Source organism: Oreochromis aureus, linkage group 23 (genome assembly GCF_013358895.1).
Source record: "Oreochromis aureus strain Israel breed Guangdong linkage group 23, ZZ_aureus, whole genome shotgun sequence".
In the NCBI taxonomy this organism is placed as follows: Eukaryota; Metazoa; Chordata; class Actinopteri; order Cichliformes; family Cichlidae; genus Oreochromis; species Oreochromis aureus.
Window position 1 is genome coordinate 21679035 of NC_052963.1, and position 8285 is coordinate 21687319.

General features: G+C 42.1%; 1 non-coding gene across 1 annotated transcript; it reads left to right on the plus strand.

The window, feature by feature from the left end:
• Window positions 1-7733: 7733 nt before the first annotated feature.
• On the plus strand, window positions 7734-7806 carry trnar-ccu. The gene has a single exon. It is a non-coding gene; the product is annotated as a tRNA-Arg (tRNA).
• Window positions 7807-8285: the final 479 nt, after the last annotated feature.

An 8285-nucleotide genomic window follows, 5' to 3' on the forward strand; every position in this document is an offset into this window, starting at 1 on the left:
TGATCAGAAAGTGAATGAGCCATTTCACTGGCTGCTCTTCTCCCCCCTCCTTCTCTCTCTCTCTCTCTCTCGCTCTCTGTCTCTCTGAGGGGAAGCCTGAGCTGTGGACAGCAGTGGAAATGAGCTCGGCCGTGCAGTAAGTGTGGCGACCTCGTGGCTAACCCCACAATGTTTCCACCGCTCTCCCCACTAAATGATGCCTACTGTATCCTGCCCAGGATGAGGAGGAGGAGGAGATGGAGCCTAAACTCAGACAGTCTACCCCCCCTTCCCTTCCTTCCTCCTAGTGTGCGCTCATCAGCCCGTCTGGCGGACTAAAGCAGCACAGACATGTGTTATTTCTATCTAAGGGACATTTTGGCTGCTCACTCGTGACCGTGCTGATTCATGTTAGAACTTGCAGCAGCAACAACATTTATTATATACCATAACTGTCATTTTAAGGATTGTTATGTTTAGATTTCCCTCCAATGACGACAGGGTGGAAGTGAGCAGGGCCCAGTCGGGAAATGGTGATGTCATATACTTCTGAGCACCAATCAGGATTAAGCAAATTTCTTAATAAGCAATGATCGGGACTATATGGATACTATATGGCTGAAACTGCCAAAATAAAGACATAACAAGATAATTAAAAATAATTATTTAAACATAAATAAATTAATAAACAAATGATGTGCAACTTTTTATGCTGTGTATTGGTTAAACTAATAGAGTTTTCTGTTTTATTTTTCTTCTAAATTTACTGAATTTATTTAGTTTTTATTAAATGTTGAATTATCCTGTACTTCTCTCCGTATTTGCTTTAAAAATACATATATTATTCTTTATTAATTAATGACACTTAACAGGTGTTGCTGTTTTTGTGCTGCCTTGAGGTATTGTAAACCTACACAGGTTTGTTTGTTAAGTATATTGAGTTGACATATAATGAAATACGTTATATAAATAAAAATGCCATTGCCACTGATTCACGCTTAAATCTATCTTTTTATTTGTGAATTTATTTGTGTTCCTTTTTCTAGTTGAGCTGCTCCTAATAGCACACAAACACTATGGCCTGTTACATTATGGCAACCTGATATACTTGGCACATGTTTTTATGATAAAAATGTGTCATTTTAGCCCATTGCTAGCTAGTTGCTAAGTCACAAGAGGGAAATAGTATGTGGAAACTGAAATTATTGCAATCATGTGCAATAAACTCTGGATTTTGGAGACCAGGTGTGTGTCAGTCGCCTTCTTCAGACCGACTTTGGTGCATGAAGGCTGGAAATAAAACAGCAATTACAAAGAATCAGTCTGCTATTAGTTTGCAGTTAAACTGGGGTCAAGTTGGTAATTATACGCACTCTGTTTGTGATAATGATATAATAATAAATTAAATCTTTTGCTGTCTGCATATATAGACGTTCATTTTCATTATTTTGAACCAGGGTCCAGTTTGAAATACGTAGATCTAAAACATGAATTCAGAAATTCTTCCACAAACGGTGATGCAGTTGTTGCAGGACAGAGATTTTACAGTAAAATGAGACTGATTTTAAATTAGACTATAACCAGAATACAACCAGCGCCACGTCGCAGACGAGTTGCAGTCATCAGTGCAGATTGACCCAGATTGATTGCAACCTGTTGGCAACCATTCTGAGAGTGATTGCAGTGAATTTGAGTCAAACGCGACTGTTTGGAGACAGGTTGCCTGGTGGGAGGCAACCTGTCTCAGTCACCTTGTGAGGCAGACTCCTTATTTGTTGGAACTTCTTGCAATCAATAACTGAAAGCAAAAAAACAAAACAAAAAACAAATCCATGCAGCCACTAGTTTTTTCTATTCTCAAGGAGGTTGCAGTCCAACTTTCACCTGTGTGACAGAGCCATGCATCCTTAAGGGGTCTAAACTGTCCATGTGCGCCAGGTTTGTTTGCTGAAATCCTGACGTTTCAGGAGTAGACAGACAGAAGGAGTTTTCATGTATTACAGTATGAATAATTTCTTCTTTCTATCACTGTATTATCTTTTTATGTGCCTTCATGCATTTTTGCAACTTTTCATCTACTGGCTGATCGATGTCCGTAAGCATACGGTGAGTGTGTATCAGGCATTCAGAGGAATTTATTTCATAATTTTGCGAGTTTCATCGGTGTTACAGAAAATATCTGGAACTGAAGGTTCCAGAGTTCTTCAGTGGTATACTGGAGGTATCGATTGGAGTGCAGTTTTTGGCAACAATACTTGCAGATCAGCGCGGTGAAGCCTGGAATTTTTATCTTCTATGTCGCAACAACTAAATTTAGTGTAAAAATTTAGTTTGGCTTGGTTTTAAAATTTGCTCCGACACAGGGGGTTTTATAACTCTGCAAACTCTGGGATGTTGAATTTAAAATAAATTTTGCGTGGGTTTGTACATTTTGTTCATGGATGAATTTGTAATGATTACTGATTCAACTTTAAAACTGTGCAGCACTTCTGTAAATGCCTACCGGGCTTTGGATCGCTGACAAATCAGAACGTCAATACGAATGTGCCGAAATGTAACGTCGTATGAAAATAAAACCATTTTCATCACAATATGAATCTTTTATTACCTAAATTACAGCTCGGCTAGAAGCACCAGATTTTTGCTGCTGCAAATCTCTTTTGTTAAGTCCAGCAGTGCAGGTTTCCTCTAGAAAGAGTTTTGTTTCTGTGAACAAACTAAAAACCATGAGAAAAGATACTGAAAAGTAATTATCAATGTTTCTCTATATTGAATTAAACTCTTGCTAGCTTATAAAAGGCGTGTGTGTGTTTGTAACTGTAGATTTCAGGTGAGCAGGAATGTTTTTGGTATATTTTGAACAGGTTTCCAACCTTCAGTGTCTCCCCACATGGGATCTGTGCAGATTTCTCTGACATAATTCACAACTTTCCACTAAGAGTTTGTCTCTTAAAGGATGTTTTGAAATAGTTTCACAATCTTAAGATAATCTGGGCACTATATGAAAATCACATAATTGGTTCTTTAAGATATAACGAGGGTTTCATGATGACTCTTTCCACTCACATAACAAAAGAAAAAAAACTAAAGGGCAGCAATATTCTTAAATCGTTCCCTTTAAACCTCACGCTGCTAGAACAGGAGCCACTTCCAGGGTAGTTGGAGGCTTCTCGTGTCATAGCTGCAATAATGTTTATGAAACACTGGGTGTAACAGGGTTTTCTTCTCTTACCCCAAACCCCAAAAGATCAACGTGTGCAACACTGTGCAGTACGTGGATTCTGCTTTGTTTCATGCTGCGCTGTAAAAACTTTAACGTGGATGTGACAATCTGCACTTCCTCTTTCTGGTTTGCTTAGGAAAGTTTGACCTGATATTTTAAATAAAAAGTGCATCTATTTAAGAGCAAAAACACAAAATTTTCAATGCATCTCACATATAATTATTTGCTGCTTGCAAAGGTTTCATGGGGATGGTACTGGGACCTGATAATGAAATGAAATATTGTGAGTCTTTTAACAGGGATCAGCATGACAGAATAATCCATCCATGACCCTACTCAGTCCTGTGAGTACACCCTTATCCTTGCTTTCACATTGGCTTGTATTAAGAGGGCAAGTAGTAGCCAGCTGGTGCTAGTTGAATGCACTACATTAACTGATCATCAGCAGAAGCTTTAGCAGTTTCCTGGTGTGCAGCATTCAGGTGTTGAAACAATGGCACAATCTTCCCAGGACTGGACATCCCAGAACTTTACCTCAAGGTCAGAGTGTGCAATGCTCAAAGAATTTGAGTCTGTATTTTGCTCATCTGTCCTTTGGCCAGATGAAACCAAAGTGGTGATGCTTGACCATAAAGCACAAAACCAAGCTCAGAATATCAACACAAACACCTCATACCAGCCGTCAGCATGGTGGTGGAGGGGTCATGGGCTTATTCTGGAGCCACACGATGTGGACAGCCTGCAGTTATGAAGTCTTCTCTATATCAAAGTATTCTAACAAAATGTGAGGACATCTGTCTGACAGCTACAACTTGGACCAAACTGGGTCATATAACAGGACAATGATCCCAAACAGAGCAGAAACATACAATAGAATGGCTGAAAAAGAAAAGACTCACGGTCCTGCAGTGATTATGTGGCTGGACCTTAAGAAGCTTAAATTTTTAATGAACTGCAGCAACGCTGTAAAGAGGAGTGGGCCAAAATTCCTCCACAATGATGTGAGACAGTGATCACGTCATACAGAGAATGATTACTTCAACTTATTGTTGTTAAAGGTGGTTCTACAAGCTACTGAATCAGAATTAGTTTTTAATCCATTTGTTTTTGTCTTCCACATTATAAATGTTTCTTTAAGAAGAAAAGGAAAAGACCGGGAAGGAAAATGTGAAAGAGAAGCGGGTAAATCAAAAGAGCAAGGTGTGAAGAAGAAGTGGAAAAAAGTCTGGGAGGATAAAGAAAGAGAGTAGAGATGGGATTATCTACACCTGCAGAAGAGAGAGAGAGAGGGAGAGGGAGAGAGAGAGAAAGAGAGAAAGAGAGAGAGGTGAGGACTAGAAAGTGAGATCTGGGCAGAAAGAAGAAAAAAAAGTGGATGTTTGAGTGAGAAAAAGAGAGCGAGAGCAGCAAACATCCAGCTCTGCTTGAAGCTAACCCCTCCTCACAGGGGAGCCAGCTGGGCAGATTGCATGTGAAACAGAGGCTTTGATGGTTGCAGGTAGCAGCTTTTTTTTTTTACCCCCCTTCTTGCTCTCTCCATCCTACCCCACCACTCCTCGCCTTCCTCCCAGTTCCTCTCTGCAGAGCAACAGCTCGAACCACAGCGGCCCTTCAGCAGGCACAGGTGGTATTGCTCACTCCAATTTAGCTCAAACCGCCGACTTGAAATAGCGCGGCTGTCAGAGGCAATCTGCGGCGCGAGATGGACCGCTGACTCCAGCGCTGAAGAAGTAGGACTGAAGGAGAGCGAGCGGGGAGGAGAGGAGGGGACCGAGAGAGGAAGGAGGAGGAACGACCTCCCCTCCTGCTGAGCTCCTGCCGTCCAGCAGCAGCACATGCTCACTGCGAGCTCGGTGCAGACAGAGGTCAGAGTAGCCAGTTTATTTATCGCAGGATGGGACCACATGCCATATGGGGGGTCCAATCTGTTAGCGTCCATCCTGCTGTCCTCTGGAGCTGAAAAGGCGCTGCTGACACACGGGACATCTGAGTGAGGCAAACTTTTCAAAAGCAGAAAGTAGCGAGTGTGATGTTTGCTTTTAATAATGCTGGAAGAGGCCTTTCAGGTGATATAACTCACCTGAAAGTCGTACTGGAGGTCTGTAAATCGCTGTGTCAGCTGAAAAAGTGCAAGACAAAACGAATCCTTCTCCAACTACGATCGAGGAAAGAACCTGCAAACAGCCTCTGGTTCAGTTTTACTCGTATAGAGTCACATCCCGACAGCCGCCTCGCGCATAAGTTAGGTAAAGACCATATCTTACAGGATAATGTTCACTGCCTAAAAAATGCTGCTCTTTAAGGAGAAGGTTCTTCTGATATAAATCAACCCAATAAAGATAATTAACCAACTAACAGGTAACTACAGCATGAGCATCCGTGGTTTGTCAGTCACATCCAGCCCATTGCTCAAGATGGCCAATGCCAGAACTGTGACCTTCTGTGTTGATCTTTGAAAAACAGTGTGCGTTTTCAGATCATCTCTTCAGATTTCTCCAAACCAGAAGCTTTTCAAAAGCATGCTTTTTAACACCTGCGCCATCAAAGTGGTTTCTCTACTTCGGGCTTCTGGAGCGAATCGGTGGGACTGATAGTACAAATGTGAGCCTGCCTTGAAGACACAGCCGGTTCTACAAAAATTAGATAGCCAGGAAGTGTGTGTGTGTGTGTTTGCTGCTGTCTTTGTTGTTAAAAAAAGGTAAGACTGCAAGGTCCTGAAAATAAACCTCAAATGTTTTGAACCCAGAAGAGAGGTGAGGAAAACGGATTTGGATTGAGAGGGGAATGAAACGCAGATCGTATTTTACGCAAAGACCCAGGAAGCTCTCTCTCCCTTTATTTCCCATCATCCTCTCTTTTCTCTTTGTCTTTCACACACACACACACTCACACACCCATCTGTGCTACAATTGTCTTAAGTGCAGATGCTCTCTTCTGAGGTGCATTAACTGGTAATGCTTGCTTCTGAGGATCCCTGGGTGCCTGATATCCAACGTGCAGACACAGAGAGCACCCAGCAGTGTAGCACAGCACACAAACAGCAAGGGATTTACACACACACACACGTGCGCACACACACACACACACACACACACACACACGCAAAAAAAGAGCAACAAAAACAGGAAGCACACGATTAGAATGAGCTCTGAGAGACTGAAAGTGTTTCTTCTTCGACAGCGTGCGTTTAAAGCCTTGTTGTTTTCGCCCGCAGCTACAGCCAGCTCGGATGATGTTGAGTTCCTTGCAGAGGGTGAACTAGGCTGCTTTGGCTGAATGTTAATGCAGACTACAAATATCTGGAAAAGAAAAAGAAAGAAAAAAACATGCAAGCTCACTCTCGCCGTGTAGGGTTTAATGCTGGCTTTGGTTAAATCAGCTAATTCTGTTGTTGAGCTGAGAAACCAAGAGGTTTAGCTTCAGTGTGCGACGGAAAAAACGCAGCGCGGTTTTATTTGATGGTATGTGTTTATATTTAAGTGTTACCAGGTATCTATGCATTGTTCTGCTATATTTCTAGATGCTGTTTTCAAGCCTTTGAGAACACCTGAGACAGGTGCCCGGGACCCGACACCTTAGCTACATGTCAGCCAATTACAACTGAACCATGGTGTAAAAACAAGTCACGTGACCTCACAAAAACAAATAAACAAACAAAAACATCAGTTACCGGGCAGAAATAAAAGTAAAATCTGCAATCCGGTGAGCTGCTGGCATCAGCTCACCGTGGCTCAGCTGAGAATTTACTACACAGCCTGTCTGATAACAAGATGCTTTAGCCTGCCTCCAGCTGGTCCTACATCTGCAAACCACTTTGCAACCCACTTCCACCCCAGATCTTTGTGTTCATGTTGTGGTGTTTTTTCCCCATTCCAAAACAGAAAACATTCGCCAAACCAGTCACTTTAATTCAGTTCAGTTCAATTTAGTTTTATTTATATAGGACAGAAACACAAGACTGTAATGTAAGCACTAAACAACAATACACGGTCTTTGTGCCTACAGTACAGGCTATCTTTGTTAGGTACACCTTGCTAATACAGGTGCTGGAAACACTCCTCAGAGATTTTGGTCGTTGATGATATGACAGCATCACACACTGCAGATTTGGTGGCTGTGTTAGATTGTTGTGTTCTCGTGTGCATGTGTGTGCGGTCATGTCTAGAAAGTTTTTTAGACTGAATCTAAACTTACTGGACTTTTTATTGGTACACCTTGCTAGTAAAGGGTTGTACCAGCTTTTGCCTTGCAGCTGTCTTAATTCTTCTTCGCATAAATTTAGCAAGATGCTACAAAGACTCTAAAGCCTTAATGCATAATGTAACTAGACACAGTGATCCAGATCTTAGTTACTCTCTGGTCCTTGTGTCGTTTCATGAGTGTCTACAAACAACAGAAGCGACATCCAAATAAAGTGGAGCTCAGAGCACAGCTCTGGAGCCGAATAGACATTTTCTCCGTTCTGCTGCAGGTCACAATGGATCAGCTGTACACTGAACATTATGTAGCATGTTTGGGCTCCCTTTGTGCAGCCCCAGTGGCCTAATGGATAAGGCACTGGCCTCCTAAGCCAGGGATTGTGGGTTCGAGTCCCATCTGGGGTGATGTGCAGCAGAAGTGTGCTGGGCCCATAACCCAGAGGTCGATGGATCGAAACCATCCCCTGCTAATGTTTTTATACAGCCAGATTTCTGTCATTAATGCATCATGTTCAAGAAAGCAATTTGAGATCACCATCACACACACACACACACACACACACACACACCACTAGCAGTCTGAACCATTGATATGTGGTAGGATGTATCCATGCTTTCATGTTATCCACGCTAAATTCTGACCCTGCCATCTGAATGTTGCAGCGGAAACTGAGACTCTTCAGTCCAGGAAACATATTTCCAGTATAGTGAAACCACAGATGCTCTCCTGCACTCCTTGGTTGTTTTGAGTGGTTTTTTGACTTCCTGTTAACTTGAAGCAGTCTGGCCATTCTCCTCTGACATCAACAAGACATTTTCAGCCAGAGAACTGCCGCTCAGTGCGTATATTCTCTTTTTCAGATGATCCTCCTTGAACTCTAGAG